The 27,112-nt window shown below is 39.6% G+C and overlaps 1 protein-coding gene and 1 long non-coding RNA gene across 6 annotated transcripts in view; one reads left to right on the top strand and one right to left on the bottom strand.

The window, feature by feature from the left end:
• Positions 1 to 7,936: 7,936 nt before the first annotated feature.
• On the bottom strand, positions 7,937 to 23,957 carry LOC128853085 (uncharacterized). The gene is made up of 2 exons (XR_008451326.1): positions 23,882 to 23,957; positions 7,937 to 10,574 (listed from the first exon to the last, which is right to left on the bottom strand). It is a non-coding gene; the product is annotated as an uncharacterized LOC128853085 (long non-coding RNA).
• Positions 23,958 to 25,227: 1,270 nt separating this feature from the next.
• Positions 25,228 to 27,112, top strand: part of TRIP12 (thyroid hormone receptor interactor 12) — a 74,285-nt gene continuing 72,400 nt past the window's right edge. For 3 of the 5 annotated variants that reach the window (XM_054073931.1, XM_054073929.1, XM_054073927.1), the window contains exon 1: positions 25,228 to 25,429. The gene's annotated coding sequence lies outside the window, so the exon portion shown is untranslated. The remainder of the gene's footprint in view (positions 25,430 to 27,112) is intronic. The other 2 variants (XM_054073933.1, XM_054073932.1) reach the window with 1 other exon arrangement.

The raw sequence follows: 27,112 nt of genomic DNA, 5'->3' as shown, positions 1-27,112 counted from the left end.
TTACCTCAGTCTCTGACTGGGATAGAAAGAGAATTTTGAGGTATTCAGACCCACAGAAATAAACTTCCTAGGTCACAGCTCTGAACACATTATCTTTCCATCCTTTCAATTACCTGACCCTGCACAGCCCAGGAAGCTGGAATGTCTCAAAGGCCATTCCAACACAGCTGAAGTTATCCTATGACTTCTCTCCTTTTGCACCAACAGATCGGCCCTCATTCTCCTGGGACTTCGAGGCTCTCCTTCCCCACTTGTTACCCCTCATTCAGCACTGAGAGGCTGCCCTTAGTTCCACTCAGCTGTTCTCATTCATGGCAATTCATGACAAATTCTTTTATTCATTCTTTAAATTTTCAATTCAATATCTTCATACTATTTCCAACGCTTTCCTGCTAGCTATAAAGAGCTTCCTAGCAAGTAAGCATAGTGTATTCTTTCTCCTCCTGTGTTTCTTACAGGTCTTGAAAAAAACCCACTTTCCTTGTGCTCCTGTTTTTTTGTCAAAGACTTAAATTCAAGCTCTCTAGGAATGGCAATGATTTTTTGTTTGTTAATGCGTCTAACATACAGGGATCCCGATCTATGGTTGAAGTTTCTAGACATTACAGTAACACAAATCATAATGCAAAGCATAGGTTTTGCATTCCAAATACTTAATCCTGGAAGTAATGCATCACACTCGGCCATGGGTTACGATGGAATGAGCAGAATCATTGTGCTTATAAGATGAAACAAAAGTTTGCATGATGAGCACAGGCTCTCTAAGAGCCTCTTAAGATCTAGTTTTTATTGCACCCATTCAGTTGTTTGTACACAGACGATTAATTTATTGTCTCAAACTTTAAGTAAAGCAGCCAGATTGATGATTATATTATATATGAGATGAATCAAACCCAATGTGCTGCACAGCAAAGCTAACAGTTTAAAAATAATTTATAATGATTTTTTTTTTTTTTTTACTATACTCAAGAGCCTGGCAATATCCACAAGCTCCAAAGAGGAAATGATGTACGGGAGCAATGGGACAGGAAGCCGTTCCAGGAAGTCATAGTTACCTCAGCACGGATTGAGGACGTGTTCCAGAACTTTGGCACCAAACACTATAGCAATCTGAATGGTGATCAAAAAAAACCAACCTAAACCTGAGAGACAACAGATTTGTAAAAGCCTGTAATTTCTTCCCAATAACTCCACGTTATGCAGCCACATCTTAAAAAAATAAATCAGAAAAGTCAGCTTGGATTTCTTTTTTATTTTCTAGAGAAAATAACTTGTGCTGAACACTAGTAATTTATATTGCACCAATTAATCTTAAGAGCTGCTAGTGCCATCCAGGAAGCCTAAGCAGTAAAACGAGGCATTAGCTAAAAACGTGCACATTGTCTAGTATAAAGTAAACTCTTGTCTCAGCTGAGGAACATTAAAACAGCAGCAAAGCTGCACTGAAACTTGTCCAGATCCATTTTGTCCACTTTACAAACATACATAAATGTTTCTTTAGATAAAGAGTGTGCTATTACTCAGGAGGGGTTTATCGAAACAACTGCAAAAAGTACTTCAGTTGTAGGCTTTGGGGAAAAGAATGATGGCTCTGACATTAAGAGTCCCTGCTTCTTATCGCACGCAGGTACAGTTAAACCTCTACAATGAAGACAGGTATCTTTTATAGTGACGTGACATTTTTTGTCTCATTCACTTTGTGATCCAGTACAATGCCAAATGCTTTTGCTAGAGATCTGCCGCTTAGTGAGCTCCTCCCCTCCCTGCATTCTTACAGGTGGTTATTTCTGCTTCAGTGTTCAACTTGGAACTTGGCCTTCTGAATTTAACCCTGTTTCTTCAGATCATTTATCTATTTTATCAAATGGCTTTAATAAATTATAACACAGGATCCTGAACTCAATTTGCTACACTTATGACTGATCAGTGGTGAATTTTGGAGCTGCATGTTGTTTCCTAAGATCTGACGATGTGTACACAGTTATCCAGATTTGTATAGGACAGGGATTTTTCCTTTTCATACAAGGACACAGGGATCAAAATGTAAATTTAAAGCAGAAGTGGGGTTTTTTGTTTGTTTTTGGTTTTTTTTGTATTAGGAAATTATTCTAACATATCCACTGTGGCTTATATTGTTGTTGTCATTGTTTGGGGGATTTTTTTTCACTAACCAGCTACAGTCTATCTTCTCATATATGTTAAAGTCATAAAAGGAGAGAGAAATAGGATCATAGAAGTTGAAACTACACTGACTATAGGCATTAAGTGCATCCAATTTTGATGTAGCAGCATTCCTTCTAAAACATTTTGTAATATTCACTACAAAACGTGAATACGTTTGAAAGAGCTTTTCAAATGACAAGATTTCCCTGTTAAGATGCTAAGGCTTTTTTCCTCTTTTTGTTCGAGATATTCCTATGTAGAAGGAAGCCATCAACCTTATCCTCCTTCCTGTCTTTGGGCAGATGGCCCAACACTGTTCAAGCTTTCTTTTCTGTTGCTATATGATACTGCAAGTGCGAACAGTTTGTTGTTGGTTCTCTTTTGCTTTTTTACTTTTCAAGCATCTCAGTTCTATATAGTTGGTAATTTTCCTCAAATTCCTTATGCAAGTACAAAAATGATCTACATAGCCAACTAAAAATGGTCTGGCTGATCTAATTCAAGTTGATAAGTAAGAATGATCCAAATCTCTGCATACAAGGATGGCAATGGTAATGTTTGTAGCATGCATCTATTTTGTGTCAAATGATTAAGCAGCCTACCACATGGATATTTGCTGCTCCTTCAGTTTTTCTTGAAAATTATTTGTTCCTAGAACTTATAATGCGACTGTTACTTGGCTTGGCTATTCAAAAATATCTTTAGCTGTATTTATCTTGCTTTATAAATGTATCTGCTGCTAATAAAGAAAAAACTGTAAAACCTCAGGTTTTCTGTGAAATGTTCATCCTACGAAAGCCGGATGCTACCTGATGACTTGTACTAGTTATTCCCTCATCCAAAAATGTGAAGAGAGCTCTATTCTCTTGCTCTATGCTATCAGGAGCCAATTTTCCATCTTTGCAAAAGCATAACAAAAATCTAGGCATGTACAAAACCTTGCTCTTCCCTCTCAGCTCCATGGAGATTATGAAAAGCAACTAACCATACCTCACTTCATTGTCCAAAAAGAAAAGGAAATATTTCAAACCAAACATAGATGTTTATAGCTGTATAGCAGTTAGTAGACATTTACTACGATGTTCATGTCAATTACAAAATGTTTACTTCTTAAGTTTTCTGTTGGATGCTGAAATGCCTGTATGGGATATTGATAAAGTGTTTCATTTGCAGGGGGACTGTTCTATCTATGCCCCTTAAAAATAATTTAAGCACCTTTTTTAAAAAACCCAACAACAACAGCAACAAATTTTTGCCAAAAATTTCCAACCAAGAGAAAACAGATAAGATCTTTGGAATGAGAACGAAGAGATAACAGCAGGAAATAGTAATACTTAACAACAGAGAAACATTTTGCTGGTAGGACTGTACCAAATATTAATCAGCAAACCATGGGTCTGGTGAGGAGTCTTTTATTTGAACACTCATTTGGCAAAAAAATCAGTAAGGATAACTAGAATATTATTCCAGAATATATATATTTGTGGAGAATTATGTAAAGAAAAAAATAACAGCAGCAAATCTCCTCTTACCAGGAAGTTAGAAGGAGGTGTAAAACCATCTGATTGTGTGGAACAACAAGAGCTATGGACAAAAATAATATCAACATAACAATGCAACTTCTCACAAACATAGGAATTTATATTTGTAGTACTCTATTTATTTCTGGTTCCGTTCTGAAAACAAAACACTTTCATTTTATATTAAATTTTTACCAATAACCCTGTGGGTTATTAGTAATCATACTCCCATGTATGATTTTAAAGATAATTTTAAGAGAAAGAAATGACTAAATGCCAAGAATGAATGGCAGCTATGGCTTTTGAAACTTCCAATGGGATAGGAAACCTCCGAGCCACCCATAAAGATTTTCCAGAAAGCGCAGGCAGATCTTATTTGTAACTTACTGAAAGCACACAGGAGAACGGTAGAAAATGGCATGTTAACAATAATTTATCTGCTTGAATCATTGTACCCAGGGAACACAAAACAGATACTTTATTATGACATTATATTAACATCAAATGCCAAAGGAAAATCTTACAATATAAGCAATGAGGAAAAAAACAAGTTAAAATCCTCACCAATATATATTCACATATCAAATCTAATTTTATGAAGTAAAGAAAAAGAAAAATTAAATTTTGAAAATAAAACCACTGACTCCTATTGCTAAAATTCAGCTATAAATTCTATGTAATTCTCAGCAAAAATAGTATAGAAGACTCCTTCTTTGAAAGACCAAGTTTATAAAAACCGATAATCAACTTTGTCAAAGTAAAATGCGGTGCAACTCTGCCTCATCTAACAGAGTGATAATAAACATCTACTGCAAAAATGCATCACATTTTTAGACTTCCTGAGTGCCAGCCAAATTCAACAGGCAGTCCATTTTCTATGGGTTCATGATACATTCATTCCCCTTCTAGTCAAAACAAGTAGTAATAACTTTGTTTTGTTATGGACTGTGAGTGCTGACTGAAACTCTTTCCATGGTTTGTGCATAGATCCAATCACTTGAGCTCAGAACGTTCAGTCTTCCCATCAGCGGAGCACTAACAGCAATCACACGCAGTGTCTCTACCCAAGTGCCTAAAGAAGTGTTATTATTTCAATCAAATTCTCTTGAAATTGGTTAGTTGCAAAAGTTATAACAGGGATCAGAAGCAGAAACCCAAACACAGAAACGCAGACCACATTAACTGACCAAGGCTAAAAATCTCTTGATTGTGCTGTAGGAAGTGTTAGATTTAAATAAGCAAAGCGTAGGAAACATATTGGTCTTATTTCAGACCCTAAACAAAGATACACTCAAGTTTACTCTTGAAAACAGGTATATTCCCTTTGAGGAAAGTTTTCCCCTCTCTCCTGCCACCTGAGAGTCAAATACTTCTTGAGAAAGCAGACCTCCAAGCTGATATCTACCAAAGCTGTCGATGAGGAAACAGGACTTCATCTGGAAATTACGTCTTTAAAGTTCATCATAAGAATAGGATAAACATGAAGTCACGCCTGTAACTAATTTTTTTTATGACTGTACATAATCAGAACACAAGGGCAGCTTACATGAAAATAAAACAAAAATAAAATCTGCCCAACGCAAGGTGTGTGAGAGCTTCCTTGTCTCCTGGGCTACATAAGCCTCCGATTGCAATCCGGTCCCTGCAGATGCAGTTACGACATTCTCCAGTTTCAGACTAGGTCAAAGCCAGACCTCAGCTATTTGCAGCAGTTACTTAATTAATATGTCTATAGTTTAGTATTTTCAGAAGACTCTTTCCCCTGTGAGCCACAACCAAACATATCTTGTAACATGGCATCTCTTCAAACTGATCCATTACTGAGAACCAAGACTCTAAGAACATGAGAGCAATAACTACTTGGGAGACATAATTCCATGGAACTTTGAGAAAGAGCATAATTATATCAGACATTCTCAGTTGCCAGGCTATCAGGAACAGGTTGGAAAGCAGTGCTATAAATCTAAATTTTGAGGTTTATTTAGGTGTGTCCCCACTGCCTTTCTTTTTCTTGATGTATGCTCCTAAAGTCATGCTGCAATTGTATAATCCCAAGTACCTGCTACATTTGATGTTCATCAGGTTAAATCAGATTGGGAATCCAGGTGGCTCATGACACGGCCATAAACCCAAATGTGTCAACACACAGCATTATAAGGACTAGGTTATTAGCAATAAAAGTATGGTTTTCTGGCCTGTTTTGGTTGCTAATACCTCTGTCATTGTCTAATAATGAAACTATTACTAGGATTTATCCTGTACTTACATTTACTGTCAAGTATTTTTGTTGGGTTTTTTTTCCAGTATTCATGCATGAATTTATATTAATAAATTCATTTAGAAAAGCCCATTAGCCAGAGCAATCACATCTTTCATGGAAGTTACTACAGATCAATATTGCTAGACTATTCCATTATATGCCACAACAAATTTGTTATTATTACTGGCATCTTACTATGAAGACCTGAATAATCAAAAAAAAAAATCCTTCTTGGATTCTTTAATTTCTCCAGGTCTTGATTCACAAAATTCATTCCTATGTGAGACTTTCCATCAACTGAAAATTTCTTACTGTTTCTTCTGGAAGAAGAAAAAGTAAAAAAGGAAAAAGAAATTAATACCAAGAACCATGAGATACAATACATGGCCAAGACTCAGGACTCTGGTTGTGTCAATATTACTACATTCCCAAAACAAAGTTATCATAAGAGATCAGGCCATGGTTGCACTACCAGCGGCTCTACGGCATGCTTCAAAGCACAATAAACATCCCATAATGCACCTAGACAAGTGTGAAATGTTTTTACATACAAAGAAACTATTCCCAACCCCTGCAAGCAAATTATGCATAGAAATTAAAACATGTTTAATGACATCTCAGTTTGCAAAACAATAAACATGCTCTTTTTGTTTTACATTTAGCTGCAGAAACAGAATTCATCAGGGATTAAATCATGTGATTAAGTAGAAATGCCCATTCAACTGCTCAGGCATCCAAAACTGGCAGTATTAGAAGTTAAACTGCCATTTTTACATTTTGGTAAAATCATAACTAATAGGACAGTTCAAAGCTCGGCACTTAGAATGATGGGAAACTGGAAAAAGATCTCCAGAAGTACACATTCAATTCACATTTTCAGAGTCAGAAAAAGAAAAGCAAGCCTGCATTACAAAGCATGCAACTGAGACAGAAGATTAATATGAATAGTATAATAAATTGTGTAGCTATGAAATCATAGAGTCATCGAATCATAGAATGGTTTGGGTTGGAAGAGACCCCAAAGCCCATTCAGTTCCAATGCCCTGCCATGGGCAGGGACACCTCCCACTGGATCAGGCTGCTCAAAGCCCCATCCATCCTGGCCTTGAACACCTCCAGGGATGGGGTAGCCATGACTTCCCTGGACAACCTGGGCCAGTGCCTCACCACCCTCATCGTGAAGAATTTCTTCCTAATATCTCATCTAAATCTTCCCTCTTCCCATCTAAACCCATTCCCTCTAGTCCTATCACTACAAGCCTTTGTAAAATGTCCCTCTCCAGCTTTCTTGTAGCCCTTTCAGGTACTGGAAGGTCACTATAAGGTCTCCCTAGAGCCTTCTCTTCTCCAGACTGAACAACCCAAACTCTCTCAGTCTGTCAGAAATGATGGGGAACAAGTGGCCTTGACTATCAGTAATTTTCCTAGAGTTCTCTTGTAACATTCCACATGTTTGAGCAGTGTGTCAGTGACTTTTGTTTTGTTGCTGCCACAGCTGGGTCTACAGGAGAGGAAAGTCATAATCGCGACTCTTCCTTCACACAAGTTGTTAGCAAAGATCACATGCCAAGCCAAATGAGGATGTTAGTGAGGTGTACATTCATAAACACATGTTCCATTTACAAATACCCACAACAAACTCCAGTTACCTTGGTAATTTGTTAGCACATGGTTCTTTCAAAGAAAAAATGCATGATTTTGTAATACCTATACTTTTTGCATAGATTATAATACTTTCTGTTCTTCATCTTTTTAAGTGCATCCTGGTTACCATGGACACATATCATTCTTGATGTTATCTGAAAGTGCAAGTGTTAAAGCCGTTCAGTACCACATTGCTTACGCCACTGGCATTTCTTCATGCAAAAAGTGAGAAGAGGAAAGGAGTGCGTAGATCCAAATCTAAACAGCTGCAACCAGCCATAGCTTCAGATAAGAAGTCATAGCAATCTTTAAACAAATAAAACTCGTAAAAAATTTAAGTGAAAATAACCAACAAATAAACTATTTAGGAAGCATCTATTCTCAACATTAATCTGGACTAGAGATTTCCAGAAGCACGGTACTATTTACATTGTATGAGAAAATAATATTTGAGGTTTGTCACATAGCAAGCCATCTTTTAAGGACACTAGGCTCAACCTTCCCTTAATTTAGTCTATCTTGGAAGTTACAGAATCAGAGAAAAGACTCACATGACAGACTCAGACTGTATAATGGGAAAGCTCTGGAAGAAGCTGAAGAAAGATGGTGTGAATTGTGGAGCCCTGTTACAGAAGCACATATGAGAAACTGTTTCCTTCTCCAACACACGTTTTTATGATTTCAAACTTCTCCAGACTTGTCTTTCTGCTTTGCTTACAACTAGCAACCAAAAAATATAATTTCACAGATTACAGGTTATTTGCAGACTAATTTTCGCTGTTTTTCTCTTCAGCTGTTCTACGTCAAATAGTTAAACATTCACTGGAGGAGGAAGGTGGCTCCAGAATCTAGGAAACAGTGCTTGCTGAGATTTAGTAGATCTGGATTAAAATATCTTTCTCTGTCCCAGGTGAAAGGCCTAAACACCCCAGTCTTTCTTTTTGGCTTCAGATTGGTCACTGCAGTCCAAGCCCTCATTCCCTTGTGCAGTGAAGGAGCCATTGTGTCTTCTACCAAAAAAGCACTTGCATTCTCAGTTAGTTGTATTGACTTTAGCTCTACTAAATCCCTTCTCCCAGGCTGTTTTATCCCACATTCTATTACTTTTCCACAGATTAAAAAAAAAAACAAAAACCAAAAAACTCTCTGCTTTTGGCTGGGCTTTGTGGATTGGAGGAGACTATAAAAAGTTATGTTGCTTTACTATTTTATTTCAAAATCAGAGTATTCAAATGTTTCTGTTCCTCATTTTATCTCACTTGCTCTTGTACAATACTGTTGTATTTCTGCTAAAATTTTAAAGTAAACTATTATTTTTAAACCTTTCAATTTTCATGTCCATCATCATAGAAATCACCCATTTCACCCTAACATAAATCTATACAAAATAGACGTGAAATAATATCAGCATTCCTGAAGCAACTTCAAGGAGATAACTATAAGATAGATGTTTATAAAGCTGTAATCTGTATACCTAAAAGTCTTTCAGTTGATTGATTGCTTGAAGTCAGTAGCAGCTAATCTGTTGCCTAAAAGTTTGTAAAACCTAAGCCAATTTTCAAAGCCATGAAGAAGTCAAACGCCTTCACTAGATATTTTTAGATTCTGAAATTAATTAGCACAGTGCAAACTATCAACCTGTCTGCTTCCTTCATCTTTCTGGTCCTTCTTCACGTAGATGCAATTTTTCTTATGAAAAAGCACTCCTCTCATCATACCGTTTTCTATTCCTACTCTACCATAGCCGCGTCTCATTGAGGAGCTGACTCTACAGTACTATCAAGCAGCTGCAGCTACATCCACACTACAGATTTGAGTGCATAAGTAATAAAAGAAAAATTGAATAGGTCAACAGACATCTTTAGGCTTAGACAGAGCTGATTTTGTAGGTGAATGAAGCTAGGCCACTTCAAAAAAAATAGAAAATAGGTGCCTTAAAATTTTACACACTTTTCAGCCAGAAAAGGCAGCCAGGTATCATATCAAAGCTATGGAACCAAGTAGCATCAACAATGCACAGGTATTTGCAAAAGAACAAAACCATAACATTAAATAACTTCATAAAGAGCTAGAGCGAGGCTATCCTTATGCAATGACACTGATGCAGCCAAAGCAAATGCTATTTTGATCCCTGTGGGATAAGCTGTTGTAGAATGGTAACACACATAGGCAATTGTTTCATGTAAGGCTGCTAATGGCATACTGTGATTAACTTAAAAGCAAGAATGCAGATCTTGTGGAACTGAAGAATCTGTTAAGTCTCCTTTTCCCCTCCTGCCTTCAAAACCAGATTCTCGGCAATGAAAATATATCCTTTGTTTAAATAAATATTCCCACTGTGCCCTCATACAGCATAATAAGCAACATACAGGCACCTCACAAGATGTTTTGAAACAGTTAATCGATAGTGACAGAATTGACATTTAAAAAATATTACCAAATATTCATACCATGATCTTAGTGCAGTTACACAGCAACTCTTTTTCTAATAACTTCTTCACTGTCTCTGCACAGAAGAAAGTGGGAGCCACTCTCACATTTAAGTCAGTTAATGATGGCTGCAAAAAATCTTGCAAATATTGAGAAGCTCTTTCACAACACCTTTCTTGCAGTAAGTTTTTTTGTGGCAGGAACTAAGCCTTGCAGTCAGAGAGTTATCTTTTGCCCATTTTATGAAATTCCATCAGCATCTCCATCTGTGAGCAGTGAGGCTTCTCTTTTGTGGCCCTACTGCTTGATTCTTGAGAGTCTTGCTGTCATGCTGTATGGAGCTTTTTGGCAAGTATGATCACCTGAGGACGCTTAACTGAAAATCTAACCTTTTGCTCAACTATGCTTCTATAATATGTATGGAGATAAAGTGATTGCTCAGCTGAGTATTTCAGTCCTTTGCAAATATAGGAACACGGAGACAAGCCAGCAGAGGATGAGGATGGATGGCCTACTGTACACCATCATTACCACACAGCATTTATTAATAGCTTGACCTAGAACACGAAAAGGAAAAGTCACAAGGAATTAACCATCCATCAAGAAAAACAGTTATTTCCAGCTTCCTTATTCCATGAAAAAGTGAGATTTAAAAATACAAAACCCAAACAGAACCCTTAGTATATGTTTTTAAGTCTGCTTATTTTGGAGATTTTGAATTGCTGTAATAAACATCAGAGCTGAAGCAGTTGTAACCACTCACTGCTATTGAGGATGGATAACTTCCATCTTAATCTTCTAAGCAACAACAGAAGAAACAGCTTAATTTAATAACTGGGCTTTAAGGTCATAATCATGAATAGCTTAATAGAAACTACTGTGAAAGTATTTATCTAAACACTTTAGATAAATTGAAAAATAGTGTTCGCACCGAACTATCAGCTCCACATCACACCACTTCACCAGTGCTAACTTGAAATTATTAACTCTCATATTTGATTATATAATTTGTTCATTTATGAATGAATATAATAAAACTAGAAGACTACTTATAACACATTATTGCTTTAAATCAATCTCCTTAACCTGATCCTTCTGCTATTGCACAGATTAGGAAGTGAATTATGTTTTAATGGATGTACTAGTGAGTCTTGCAAGATTCTCAGAGGAAAAACAATGCTGTATGAGACAGGTAGAAGGACACTATTAAGAAAAGTACATCGGTGTAGTAGTATCTAACTCTGCTTTTCCCTAATGGATATTGCTGTGAAAATAGTTGTAACTGGAGGGGATAAAATACAATAAGTTAAACAACCTAACCCAGCACAACCACTCTCCCTCCTAATTATGCTACATCAACAGAAAGACTTACTGTGTTCAGCAGTTAAAGTAAGTCTCCAACTGTGCTAGGCTAGTGAGCAGGCAAGCTTTTAGGGCTGCTATATAGTCACTTCTTAAAAGTTCTTTCACTTTCTGACCGGCTGCTAAGGGACAATATTCCACTTGTCCTCTGACTAATTAAGCAGTATCAGTACTTTTAATGGCATATATTTGTACCTCCTGCCATTTGTAACAAGTTTCTATGAAAAAAAATCAGCACTCTACTGTTTTAGATAGTATTCAATAAACACAGGTGTACATAAATATGGATGTTAATATTTAGATAAGGAAAATAGTTCTTGTAAGCTAGCAGCAATTTAAAGAGAAGACCGGTTTGTGTGGGTTAAATGACCATCTTCACAGCTCACTGTTGTTTCTTCTTCTTGATACACTGAAATTCAAATGCAATGAAATTCTCCAGTTTATTGAAGTATATAGAATACATGAGGAAAAATTAGAACACTTACAACACACTTGAAACCTACTTAAATTACTTTTAGAGTAAATCTCAAAGCAGTGAGGAATAGTCACATACTGCAGTTTAGGTACAACACAGATGAACTGCAGACCCACGTGCTTCTTTGGAAAGATGTAGAAAGTCATAATACCTCTCTCATAATGTAACAAACCAACTGTGCTACTTCCACTGCAACTATTTTCTTTAACAAACATCCAGTGGTCTTAATTACCAACTCCACAAACTATTCCATAACTACTGCAACATACAGCACGTTTCCTACAGGCCTGGAGAAAGATGGATTCATGAAGGGTTGTGTGATTTCAAGTTTTTAATAATACAGAAGTATTATAATACAGAATAAATGGAAGTACAGAAGAAAGAAAAAAGATGATTTTTATTATTGCTTTTACCTTTTCTTTTTTTTTTTTTCTTTTTTCTTTTTTCTTTTTTATTTTTTATTTTTTCTTTTTTCTTTTTTTTTCTTTTTTCTTTTTTTTTTTTTAAATACAGCCTTTATTTTCCTGCTTGATTTTGAATATTTACAATTAAAGCTGTTACTTTGCTATGATTGACCAAAGCAGACTATTTTGAGAGTCTTGATTTGGTTAGCATGCAAGAATGTGAATAGCATTCTCTAGCAAATGCAGCCTGGCAGAATGAACTACACTGGTTTGGGGCGGTGGAGGGTGGTGAAATAATACTCGTGTACCTCAAAATTGCTGGCAGGTTTTGACCTGCGCTACTGGATAATTAGGTAAAATGATTATGAATAGGTTACAGTTAATGAAGCCTTCATTTATTTAGGGTTCCCAGAAGTCTTTGAAGCAAAGACTCTAGGAGTAAGAACAAAAAAGGAATCACATTCGACAATTGCTACAAAATTCTACATTTGCATTTGCTATAGTACAGAAAATTGTATATACGAATTCCTATTTTGTCTTCCTTGACAAGACCACATATGTAAAGGATACTAGTTTCCTTCTTATGTGCTCCCATGAGAAAAAAAAATAAATAGGTGTCTCTAGCATTTATTGGACACAGACCATTTTTCATTCTTTCTATAGGATGTCCAGTTCAGCCATACTAAAGCATCTGAAGTGCAAAACCTAACACACTGTGCTGAAGAAACTGTTCCACAAGAAAAAATAAGTTTTCACAGACCATTAGGTTGAAACTTTGGACAACAGTGTGTACTTGAAAGTTTATACAGCTTCTTCTCAGGATCACAACAGTCATTATGCAAAACCACACTTCCCTCCTCTACATCTGCTTTGGTTTTGGAGAAAAAAAGAAATTACTATAAATAAAAAAAAAAAGATAAAACAACTTAGAAAATAAACAGTGACTGCAGTAGAGTACAACTGTAAAGACACTGGCATATGGAAAGAAAGACGACTTCCTTGCGTCAATGCAAACTGTTTCATGAGTTGTTACTAACAAATATTTCAAGTGCATGGAGAACAAGAGAAAAGAAATGTCACAATTCCGAAATTCCATATGTAGCAACTACAAAGCTGTTCATTTGTTCAGAAACAGCAACCCACTTGAGCTAAGGGATTAGCCCTGCATGTGCGTATATTGATACATGTGTGCACATGACTATCAAAGGATCACACTTAAAGTACCTGAAAAACATTTTACTAAAATACAGGAGGAAGATGGAACAAAAAGCTTGGAAAAAAAATAATTGTCTTTTCCTTTGGGGAATGCAGTAGTTATGTTTCAGCAAGAATTCTGCTGCCTCACCATGGCCTCTCCCCTTTCTCTCAGTTACATCTGGTTTAATCCTATATTAGTGTCTTTACTCACTGGTTTCCCCAGAGCTTGCAGGGACAAAAAAAAAAAAAAAAAAAAAAAAAGGCAAGAAAATAAGAAAAAAAAAAAAAAAGCTAAAGATCTTTATCACAGAGGTTCACATGTGGCAGGGGTACTTTGGAGGCAACTGTACCTGTATACAGACTTGTGTACACAGACCAGAGAAAACAATGCAAGAGCAGAAGAGTGAGAGACAATGCAGAAGGATGGAGGGTATGTACGGAGGGAAAAACAACACTGTCAGAGGGAATGAAAAATTACTCTTGAGGGCCAGAGTCTTGAATTATGAGCACAATACTTGCCATTAATTTATGTGATTAAACAGACAGACCCAGATAACACTGCCACAAGGAGATTATTTATTTAACTGTTTAACAGAACAGAGCATGCTGGCTAAGCGCAAGACAGAACATTCCTTTCTAGGACAGGACACTGACAGGTTTCATTTGAAACGACTTCTTTCAGTTTTGTCCTTACTTCAGTTTCAAGGCTTTCTTGTTACAATGTCAGCTGTAATCTATATTTTAAATTGCTTCTGTTTTCCTTAGAGTAAAAAAACCCAAAAACCAGAGCACTCAGACTTCCTGCTATGCATATAAGAAGTCCTAAAGTACAGCAGTGTCACGCTAGAAATTGCTGTCCTTGGGAATCTGCATCTTCTCTAGCAGGGTACGGGCATATAACTAGCAATCTTTTTTATTACAGATGAAGCTGTAGTTCAATCATCCCACTGCTCCCTTCTTGGACACTTCTTATTATCCTGATTTTCACAGATTGCAACCAGTCTCACAACTGCTGAGAAATGTTTTTTCTATATCACTGCGTGGTCAGGCCACTTTCACCATTGACATCTCTTACTCTAAATTTTGAGTCTGATATTGGCACTGTATTGTGCTGGCCTCTCAAATCTCATCATGCTTTTTAAGAACACATTAACACTTTTGATGTGTTTTTCAAGGTTCCCTTGCTCTCCATTTACAGCTTTAACGCACCTGATCAAATGTCAGAAGACTCCATTCCATTGTGCAGCCATTCTGATACATCCAATTCCTAGGTGTGTCTCCAGTTTTCAGAAAAAGCTGTGGTGACAGGTATGCCCTTTATCTAGATCAGTTATAAACTCACTACTATAGGCACTATGAACTCTGAAAAGGTTTCTATTCAGTTTCTGTTTTCTCAAACACAAGCTTTGCCCAGTGCAAATTTAAGTACTTGCTTTACATTAAACTTAACACGTTACTTCTAGGTTTCAATCTCATTGTAAACTTCATAGGATGGAACAACTGCACAATTCAGCTGTAGCATAAATGTAGCAAATGCTGAAAAATCTACCATTATTAGTTGTCATGATACTTTCATGTGTGTGAATATGAAAAACGTACATTGCATTTTCTGCCACATGTATCTGCTTGCTCTTTTGATGCTTTTCAGCTATGCAGCTTCTCTTGCCTGCAATCCCCATCTGCTGTCATTCCTTTCACTCCATTGTTCACAATCATCCTATTATGTTATTTAGAACTCCAGCTTCAGACAGTCTCCTAGGCTTCTGCTTCTACAATATCATTTTGGTTTTTTTGACAAATTGTTTTGATTATTTTACTGTTCAGTAGAGTTCCTTATTCTAGTTATTACACTTCAGATAATCTGTTTAATTCAGGTTTCATCCAACAAATGATATTTGCACTAGCTTCACCCAGTGCACGATCTTAATCTACTAATAATTAAGTGAAGTCTATCCAAAAGTTGCAGGCACTTTTACATTTGTTTAATTTAGGCTTATTTCAGTTTAGCACAAATTGATTTAGTTTACACGCAATCAAAATCAAATAAATCTTTACAGTAAGTTTGAGCATCTATAGAGCAGTTTAGACCAGCTTTAGCAAGGTTCTTTAAAACCAAATTTTAAATTCCACTGGTACATCTTTAGATGAGACGTTTCATAGCCTAGCACACCTTGAGACAAAACTCCTAACCCTTTTGTAGCTTTGCCTTCTACTCTTCTTTCCTTCTTTCTTCCCTTGAACACATTACTGAGTGCATTTACTTGATTTTTGATAAAAAAATACATGGTGCGCCTAGTCAGTAAAGATACCTATTGGTTCTTCATGATGAACACTCCTGTGTATGTGGGAAATGAAATAAGGAAAATTGCTCTTGGTTAATAATGACAACTGAAAAGAAGAAATAATTACTTTACTAATTTGAAGCTGGAAGAATGGAAAAAAAGACAACAGATAGGAACACAAACTTACCTTTGGTAACAGAAAAGTAGAATTACTCCTTAAGTTTCCCAATATAGAGAACAACAGGGAGAAGGAATGTACTACTGAAAGTAAGGCAAGTGAAAACATAACTACATCTTTCTCTGGATGAACAAGCACTGACAATAATGAACATGTAAACAACAGACACTCAGGTACACTAGGAAACATTTATGACACTTAACTAAGCAGAAGATAGTTGTGATTGCTTACATTTAGGAACTATTACACCTTCATTACCTGAAAATGCTTCTTGGTAGGTAGAACTAGATTAAGCAAGATACCTTAGAAGACAGCCACAAATATTAAAGCCATGCATAAAACTTAAAATAAAATGGGGGCTTACACATTGCTATTCAGTGTGATACTGCTGTCTGTATGCTAAAGACCAGTTACAAGTGGACAAAAAACAGCCTAGACAAAAAAAGTTTATATCTATGAACTATCTATTACCAGTGAAAGAGCAAACCAGATTAATAGCAAATAATGGTAACAGAGAATTAAATAAAATTATCTTTAACATACCTTGACTGCAACTGATACAAGAAAATACCAATGCATCCTCAAATAACAGCTCAACCACTACCGAAAAGGGAATTTTATAAGCTCATATAACAGTACTGAATTAGTGCAGGCTCACAAACAACTGAACTTCCCAGTAACAACCACACAAGGACTCAGCATCAGTTATATCTGTAATTTCAAATGTGTAAATTAATGTTTCACAGGGTTAAGCATTTAGTAATATTCATGGGGAAAGAACCCCAAACAACAACCCAAAAGATGAGAGACTTGAGTCTTTTGGGAAGGAAAAATACCACTACTTCTATCACGGTATGTGATGCCTTCTGCAGAGAAACTTTGATCCACCACTAAGGAAAGCCCTAAAATGCCAACATTGCTGCTGCAACACACCACAAATTGCATTTCAGTTGTTAAAAGTTCAACTTTTCCTGGATCAGTTTGGTTCTTGTGCTGGATTACATCTTCAGTATTTCAGCATGACCAATGAATTCCCAAACCTTCCCCAAAACTTTATTATAGAGATCCAGCAACCACATGCATCCAGAACTAGTGCATTATAGAAGACGTAAGAGATGCTATCAGGCATCCAAACTATAACACAACATCACAACATTGCTTAAGCAACATATTTTAGCTTTGGATAGAATCATCTGACAATAGTATTCATATTTTTCCAATATCACATTATTTCCCCAGAGAAACCATTTCAATTTTCCAAGCAGCTCTACAGTATACTTAGATATCTGAATTAGAAACAGTACAAAAGCAAAGGAGGTTTCCCTATGCATTAGGCTTAACAAATATTCTCCTGATAATAATTGCTGAATAGTGTGTGACTATTACCATGAAAGTACTCAGGTATTTTGGAAATACACTTTTTCAGCATAACAGACCATTTCCTGAGCTGGAACAAAATGTCTTCCTTCTGCTGTACTCATCAAATTATTCTAATTTAGACAAAACCAACAATGAGTTGCTAGTTTTATGCAGTTGATGTCTTCTATACAAATAGCTCATTACAAAACTATTGTTTTTTTAAGCCCTCTTTGGAGAATTTTCTGCACTCTTTTTGTTTATTAAGAACTTGAATTCTCCGTTTGAAATGTCAAAGAAGGGACCTGCATAGAAGTGGTCCAGCTAGGTGATAACTGGAATGGCACCCTTCAGGATTCAAATGTAAGGAAATAGTAAGACTTGGAAAAAGGTTCATTCCCCACAGATCTTTACTTAAAATCAGACCTATCTTGCAAAAGAATTGTTTGGTATAAAGTGAAATTAATTTCAGCTTCATTACTATAATAACATCTGCTTGGTTTTGTTTTTTTTCCCTCAATCCATCTGGCTTAAGCAATTCAAATGGCACCTTCTGTCAATCAAACAGGCTGTATATTAAGTGACACCACTAAGCCCAAGATACAAAGGCAGCATTTCGTTGACTTTATAGTGCCTTTTTCCAAAAGGGATGAACTATCCTGGCAGGTTTCAACACAGCCTGAGGGTACTCACAACTGAAAACCAACCAGCCCATAACCAATAAACCAATCGCTTAATAATATCTCTTAAATGGAAATTTTATTGAAAATGCTAAGGTTTTTGTTTTTATTTAGGGTTTACAGAGATCTGATGTGGAATTGGGTTGTTTATTGAAAAGGGTATTTTAAAAAAAATGTTTTGTAAGATAAAAGTGCTGTAGGTTCAGAATTTTTACTTACAACTGAAAAAGCAAGAAAACAGCAATTTTCAAAATTAGAACAATAATTACAGATTCTTTTAAGAAAATATTGTAGTTCTCAGTGTCCAAAATAATACACCATGCTCAGAACATATTGATTTAATCAGAAACCAATTGAAGATGTAGAAGTGAACATTGCAACAGGAGCAATGATGGGTAAAGAACCAGAACAGCCATCAGAACTGTTTGCCTACTTACTTACACTACTTGCTCATCTAGACACCCTGTATATATTTTTTAGAAAATCTGGTTGCTGATCTCTGACCAAACATACAATTCTGCAGTTACATATTTGATAAATTTCAATTACCATGACTGTTACACGAGCAGATCATGTGTGGAATATTGCACAGAATGACAGTTTGGTATAGATATGATGCCTGCCTTTTACAGGTAAGCAGCTAAACATTTTACTAACATGACAAAATCCTCTGATTAGTGCAGCGCTCATTAAGGAGTGACAGATGCTAGTATTAATTACGCATTGAGCGGATCATTTTCCCATTACGTTTCTTTTGTTACCAGCCTCATCTTCCTAGTTATCAGCTCTTCTTAAAGCAGATTAAGCACCAGACTTTTTTGGGGGGGCTGAGTGGTGTATCTATATTCTTTGTTTGACCAAAATGAGCGGCCAACCTTTTCTACACTACCCCACCACATGGATTCCTCTCCTGTACTTTTCAAAACCTGTACTTATCACCTACTAGATAATTTATAAGACATTTTATTTTAAAAGGTTATTTGTGTGGCTACCTCAAGTCACCTCATGTTTAATGTTAGGAGCCATATGATTTATTGCTCGCCTTGTACAAGGAGATACTGTTCATTGTTGTTTGTGACAGACCTTGACAAATTATAACTGGCATATCAAATATTAATTTGGCATTTCAAGACTGATTGAAAAACATGTACAGTGAAAGGTAGATGGAAAGGCATATGTTATACAAGTTGCTATCCTTGATGTCAGTCTTGAGAATGTGAATCTTTTTTGTTTATGTAATGTTACATGCATTCATACACACAAACCAAAAACTATCCACTGTTTCCATGACTTCTGGCAGGATACCTAGTCCACATTTTATGGCCAAGCATGTTTTTCTGTTTAGTTTGTTTATCCTGACATGTACACCAACTTCTCCTCCCTAACAACTCAAAGCACTCCTGGAGGGTGAAAAAAAAAAGAAACCAAAAACTACAAACAGCGAAGTCATTCATTGAGAAATAATTTCTGCCATAAACCAAAATGTTATAAATTGAAAGTTGACAGAGGATAAAGACACTGGAATAATAACTGATCAAAAGATGATCAAGAGTGACTAATCTGATTTTGGGAGAGGAAGTTAAATACAAGCCTGAAATTTAAATCACACAGAATTTCCCAGAAGACACAGGGAAGCAACAATGTCTTTGCACTTAGCACTTGTAAAACATTATTATTAAGAACAAAAGTTCTAATGGAAAGAAATACAGTGAAAAGACAATAAAGTAACCAGGAAGCAGAGAGTCAGTTTCACAGGTGGAGACTGCAAAACAAAAACAAACCCTATCAAGAGGGCATATTTATTAAACATATATAATATTTGCTATTTATAGACACATACACATGTATATAATATCACCTATGCACAAGTGCAGTATTCAAGCTACAAGATATCCAAACACAAAATAAGCTGTAAATCAGTCTGTATAACTGTATTTCTAAGTATCAGAGAAGTGATGATCTCAGGCAGTTTTTCTGAGCAAAGGTTAAAAAGGCCACACTACCTTTGAAACACATCAAGCCCCATTTGTGCTATGAAGATCTATTATGTGGCTGGATAAAACAGCAGGACTTGGACTCGATGACCTGAAGTCATCTCTTTCAGTAATATTTCTGCAGTGGGCCTGGTAGATGACCACACTGGGTAAATATGCAGGATATTTTCCCTGGATTTGTAAAGTTATGATTGCAGCCTTAAAACAGCTACTTGAGAAAATTTCTTTTCACTGATGTTCTACGCAACCCGACTTGTTGAACTGAATGTGCACGTATGCATCTGTATCTCTACAGTCTACTTTTAGGAGAGTTATTTGCAGTGAGTTACAAGGCTCTCCCCTTCTCCTTACGCTTCCTTCTTGAAGCAACTTATGCAAAAGCTAGTTAGTAATCTCTCCTTCCTAACTTCTCAATGGAAGTGCATGATTGCTATTGAGTAGTCAATACCTTTGTTTATAAAGGCCTCATTAATGGCTCTAATTTTAACATGTAATTGAAATTGTTTCTGGGACAGAAGCTGTCTCTCGCTGCATAATGAAAAGTTACCATTAGGGTATCCTTGTCACATTCCAGACACAAATACCACCCCTCGCCATGTCAGTGTATTTCTAGCTATTTTTTTCCATAGCTCCTGTTGCATTTGATTGGTTAGAAGAGTTCAAGCTAGCCTCTGCTTTTGTCTGTTTCCAATATCTTGTTTGCCCACAGCAGGCCCTGCTTTCCTTTTTCCATGTGTCCTAGTTTCTCTAGCTTTGAGTTAAATGGGAACAAGCATGCTGAATGAAGTATACCTTGCTATTATTACAGTTGACAAAAGTAATAATAAATAATAAATGTTTTCCAATTTATTTATTTTGTAGTAATAAAATAATTCACATGCTTACAGCTGAGGATGTGTGCCCCTATGGTATCACATTCTAGGTACTCCGTCTTTCTCATCCTCTTTATTTGACTATTGTCCTACACTTAGCTTCAGCAAGCTTCTTAAGTGCATGCTTAACTCTGCTCTCAGAGATGTCCTTTCTTTTAACTTACAGCAATTCCAGTTCTTTTATTTTCAGTTATGCAATATGCAATAGTTTGGGCCTACTGCACTGATCTTGAGGCAGCAGCAGACTTCACAACTGCCTTCCGGAGGACTGCCCTAATGTATCAAGTTGCATGATGGAAGAAAGATGTCAGTTCCCTACAAAGAGGGAAAAAGCTAAACAAAAGCCAAAGACATTTCACATGACTTCTTTGAACACAAAGCCTGCTGCTGTGGACTTGCTTTCCCCCCCAGATATGGCCTCCTTGTCCAACTAAATTTTTTTCCTAAACACACTCTTAAGATCTTCTGTATTTGTATGGGATTTCTGGCTCCATGACAGTTTGATTTGACTAGATAGCCAGCTGATACCAGGAAATCATGGCTATGACCACAGGTACACACACTCGGGAGCTGTATAAGATATGCCTAGTAAATTAATAATTCTGTCCTGAAGGAGCGGAATTTACTGCTAGCGTACAGCCCAAGCAGACCATTCAAAGTAGGGCAACACTTGCAGAAATATGGGAGCCTTCATAAAAATCCACCATGCAGCCACAAATTCCCTTTTTGTTTTTAAAGGCAAACAATGGACTGTTTTGAAACCACTGACTTCGAAGAATGGGACTATTCAAAGTGACAAATTTCAGCATTCATGTAACTATGTGCAAGGTTGGAGGCTTAGACTATAAGGTCTTTCAGGCAATGACTATTATTTATTACGAAACTGCAAAATAGCACGCTGGGAACGTGAACCAACAACCAGGCCTCCTAAATGGTAACACAGCACGGATTAATATATTTCACGATATATAACTTAGCACATCAGTGACGTTCAGTTACTATTTTTGACACGGATCTCTTCTCAGAGAACTCCAAAGCCTGCAGAAAGTCTAACCAGCATCCAGAAGTTTTACACAGTCAGCAGTTGAATGTACAGCAGAGATTACTTATGTGTAGTTTCAGCAATAGTGAATTAAAATATGATCGAATTTGGAAGTTTTGCTGCAATCAGATGTGTCAGCTTCAGAGGAATACAGTGGTACGTTGAAATACAGACACATCACTGCATCCTAGCGGAATGTTCTTACCATCACAAAATCAAAAGGAAGGTTTTCAAACAATCCAAACCAGTTGTATTTAACAACTCTAACTTCTTATTAATGCTTTTGTACAATAAACATTTACGGAATAATTTTAACTTATTTCCACTGACAATTACAAAGCTTTTTGCACAATTCATGTTACCTGACTTTGGTTTGTTTCAAGGATATATTTGAGTAGCTAAAACCAAAATAAAAGTAGATATCGGAAGGGTTTGACAGGAAATTGATACGAGAACCAAAAACCTAAAGATGATGATGATAATAATAACCACCATCTAATTTTTATTATCTAAGTGCAAAAATGAATGATAAAAATCTGGTAACACTCAATTACATATTCCACGAACAAGCACAGCGCTGATATGATTCCCATGAGGTCAGTGGGTCAGGCCCATTCCAAGACTTTGGTGACAGAAAAGCAGGTTTCCCAGCTGTTTGACAGCCCCATTCAAAGCTCCCTACAGTTGCCCTGTCAGTTCCATTTCTACCATTTTTTTTTGAGGAAAACAAAACCAAAACCCCTTCTGAAACTGCTAAAGACACTGGTGTTTTAAAGAGAAAGTCTTGGCATCAGAGACACCAAAAGAAGGAGCACATAATGTACCGAACATGGATCATTTGGAACTGCAGCTGAATTTCAGTTTGTCACCTCTCCCTCCCTCCCTCCCTTTACTTTCTCAATTACAAACTTGTCAACTCCCTCATCTCTGGAAGAAAGTACATTCATTAATTTGGTTTACTTTGGAAAAACCAAACAAAAAAATCCTCCTAGTTTCAAAATAGGTTGTTTTTTCAGTCTGGTGAGACATTTTAAAAGCTTTCTCAGAAAAAACTTTGAAGCATCACTACTTCTAAATCACTGTGTCCAGCCTGAAACAAGCATCTGTGTTCATCTCTTATACATACAGAGCCAACCCAGTCACAAATATGTCAAACTAAAACAAAAATTATAGAATAAATGCATTTTTATTTCCTAAGTTTACAAATTCATAATCAGGTCCATTAAATCTCATTTGTTTACTGTCAAGTATTTTTCATTGATAATTACTATCAGATTATTCTGAAAAAATGTTCATATAGTACATTTTGCAGCATATTGCAAAAAAAAGTTCCAAAGAAAAGAAATCTCTTTCAGCATTTTTAGCACTGTATGCTTCCCTGATTGGAAAGCCAGTTACGGACACAGCCATAAGGCAGAACACCTAAACATCTTCAGGTACCATATGGAAAATACACACAGTCTTCCCATTCCCCGATGGGCAGTTTAATTTTATTTTGCTGAAATTTTATTTTGCTGTACCTAAACATCTTCAGGTACCATATGGAAAATACACACAGTCTTCCCATTCCCCGATGGGCAGTTTAATTTTATTTTGCTGAAATGAGGTGTTACACTATGGCTCCCCTTGCTCCTCTTTAAGTTGAGTTACACTGACAGCGCACCTAAACTTGTCCTTCCTTAGTAGCAATACCATGGCAATTCTTAAGGTCTTGTTATTTATTTACTTCAAAGTTATCTATTTACTTTAAACGTTAGTATCACATTTGTCAGGCATTTCTGAGAGCGGACTTAAGTTTGTTTGAACTTCACAAACCCACAGATGTATATACACTTCATCACAAGGCTGCGAACTCACTGTTTTGAAGTATCTTTTTCCTCTCCCTTCCTCTGGTCCTCACCCAGAGCACCTTCCCACAGACTCAGGATGCTCTAGATGGAAGGAGTCTCCCACATACAGAGGCTTCTCATCCAAACACACTTCCACCTATTACGCTAAGAATTTCTGGTAGCAACCCTGTACCTGCTACCCCGAGGCTGCGCGGGTCCAGGTGCAGCTGATGCCAGAGCGCCAGGAGATGCTGGTGGGTGGCCTCCATCCTGTGGAGAGACAGGATGAGCTGGGATGGGCCCATGGAGAGCTGGGATGGGACCAGGACCCCATAGCAGAACCAGGATGTGGCCACAGAGAGAGGGGGCAGGGCTATGGAGAGCTGGGATGGGGCCACAGAAAGGGGGGATGAGCCGGGTCAGGACATCACAGAAAGTGAGGATGGGGCCATGGAGAGAGGGGACAGGGCCATAGAGACATGGGATGGGGCCATGGAGAGAGGGGACAGGGCCATAGAGACATGGGATGGGGCCATGGAGAGAGGGGACAGGGCCATAGAGACATGGGATAGGGCCATGGAGAGAGGGGACGGGGCCATGGAGAGAGGAGACAGGGCCATAGAGACATGGGATGGGGCCATGGAGAGAAGGGACAGGGCCATAGAGACATGGGATGGGGCCATGGAGAGAGGGGACAGGGCCATAGAGACATGGGATAGGGCCACAGAGACGTGGGACCTCACAGCAGAGCTGGGACGGGGCCACGGAGAGAGGGGATGGGGCCACTGAGAGACAGGACCCCACGGGCACGGAGAGACGGGACCCCAAGGCAGAACGGGGATGGGGCCACGGAGAGCTGGAATGAGCTGAGGCCAGCACCCCACGGGAGAGCTGGGATGGGGCACGGAGAGAGGGGATTAAGATGGGGTGAGAATCCCATGGCAGAGCCGGGATAGGGCATGGGGAGAGGGGATGGGACACGGGGGGAGAGGGGATAGGATTGGGCGGGGGACAGAGAGAGAGGACGGGGGACACGGACAGAGGGGACGAGCCCCTCGCCGCTCACCGCCCCTCGCCGCAGCCGCCGTTCCTGGCGCTTTCCTCTCCCCCTCAGCGCGGCTCCCCGCCCCCCCGCCGCCATGTTGGGACGCCGGCGCGCGGTGGCCATGGCAACCAGGAAGAGGCGGCCATCGCGCGGGGTCACCGGGAGCCCAGCCTCCTCTTAAAGGCGCCGCGCCCCCCGCAACGCGGAGGCCGGGCCGGGTCGTCGCCCCCTGCCTCCCTCGCCGCCACCTCAGCCCCGCGTGTCCCCCTCTCTTTCCCCACCCTCCCCCGCCCGGCCCCGCGGGGACACGGGACCCTGGGGGTGACGACCCCGGCGGAGGGATACATCGGGCCGCGCTCCACGGCGCAGGGAGCGGGGGCGCAGGGAGCGGGGGGGCCGTGCATTGGGGTACGGGGGGGAGCGGCGGCGGTGGCAGCCGGGCCGGGGGGGTGGGTGGCGCGCGCGCGCGGGCCCGGCGCCGCGAGAAAGTAGTCCCTTCGCCTTTTCCACACCCCACACACACCCCCCCTCCGCCGCCCGCCCCAAAGCCTCGCGCGGCGCTGGAAGGGGTTCGGCGGCGGAGGCGGCGGCGCTGCGTGCTGCGGCTTCAGCTGATAATTGAAGGGAAGCGAGGCGGCCGCCGGCGGCAGGAAGGCAGCGCGCAGCGTCTGCGGAGGCTGCAGCGGGACAAACTAGGTACCCGCCGCCCCACTGCGAGGCTGGGGGGGGCCGGCGCCTCGGCTGGGCCGCGGGACGGGCCTGGTGGGTCATCTCCGGCCTTAGGAGCGAGGTGCCCTTCGACGGGGAATGGGGGGCGCACCGTCATCCCGGGCTTTGTTGTGGTTGGGGGGGTGAGGGGGGGCGCACGGGACGGCGCTGCGCGGGTGGATGGGGGGGTTTATTGGGGGGGAGTGAAATGGGGCGAGGAAAAAGGAGGAAGGAGTGGAAATGGAGCTGACAAAATGGCCAGGCAGCCAGCCCGCTGCAGGGACAGACCCGCTCCCCCCCTGTTCGCCCCCCCGAGGTTTGGGGAGTGGGTTGGAGGGGGGGGGGTGAGCCCCTTTTCTTCCTGTCCTCTTCCTCTTCCCGGCCCCTGCGAGGCCTCTGATACAAAAGGGCAGTGTCAGTGTTGACACTGCCGTCGCGATTTGTGTGCCCTTCCCCGTTTCTCCCCCACCGCCGCTGCCCCCCTTTTTCCCAAATAGCTCTTTATTCCTTCCTTTCTTGATTTTTTTTTTTTTTTCTTTCCGAAGGAGCTATCGAATCAAGGAAAAAAAAAATAGCACCTCGTCTTTCCTTCCTCCTTCGATAAAAATGCTAAATAATCGGCCGACGTCCATGTTTCAGAAGGTTTTTTTGGGGGGGAGGAGGAGGAAGGTGGGGGGCGAACGGGGGCGCTTGCGGGGCCCCCGGCTGCCCACCAGAGGGGCCGGGATTTTTCAGTTTTTAACGCTTTTGGAGCTGATGTTTTTGTTGCTTTCAGCCAAGAAGCCGAGTTGCCTGCCTTGGTCCCCTCGCGTTCGCTTGCATAATGCGTCGCACTTGGAGGCTGATCAAACGCTGGGTCCTGCCTTTCCTGCCTGCCTCTTCCTCCTTGCCCTTCCCCGGGAGGCCGGGCGGTGGGAGAGGGTCTGGGGGGCGAGGAGCCCCCCCTGCACCCGTTATACCGGCGGCTGGGACCCCTGCCACCCGGCACCGGGGCTTTCAACAGGGCTGTAGGCCCATCTTCCTGCTGTTCAACTTTTTTATTGTTCCCCCTTCCCCCACCTCCCTGTGCACTGGCTTTCTCGGCAGCCAGGGGTTTGCACCGAACGGGAGCCCGAAAGTCTAGACTGCCAACCGGAAAATAATAGGGGGGGAAAGAATGGAAAGTTATGTCAAGGGCTTTGGGGGAAAAACATCGACGTATCGAACAAAGGTCCTGCCTGTGTTGGAGAGAGAGGCCTGCATGTGAGGCCTGATTGTGTCGCATTTATACACGGGGAAGAAATAAGTGCTTGGTACTGGCCTAAATATATTCTTTGAGTCTGGCATGGAACTCGGGAACGTTTTTAGAACGCGTGTAGTTTGTTTTGAGGGTGGTTTTGTTATGTGTAGTGATCCAGGAATAATATTAATTTGAAGTATTTTTTTCCCCCAAAAGACTGGTTAGGTTTTTTTTTTCCTTTCTGCCTTGTTCAGCAGGAACGGTATTGATCCAAAGGTTCTAACACGGTAACACAAAACTTTACTCAAACAGGATAACTTCCACAGTGAAGTATTGTGAATGTTGAGCTTCCTTGTGCTTTAAAATCTGTCAGAAAGAGGAGCTGAGCAGATACCACCTGGCAAATATGAAGTACACCCTTTATCATGAAGAGGAATTCTAATTACTACAAA

Source organism: Cuculus canorus, chromosome 9 (assembly GCF_017976375.1).
Source record: "Cuculus canorus isolate bCucCan1 chromosome 9, bCucCan1.pri, whole genome shotgun sequence".
NCBI classification, from domain to species: Eukaryota; Metazoa; Chordata; class Aves; order Cuculiformes; family Cuculidae; genus Cuculus; species Cuculus canorus.
Note: the sequence above shows the minus strand (reverse complement) of the source record. Positions and strands in the feature narration are given on the sequence as shown.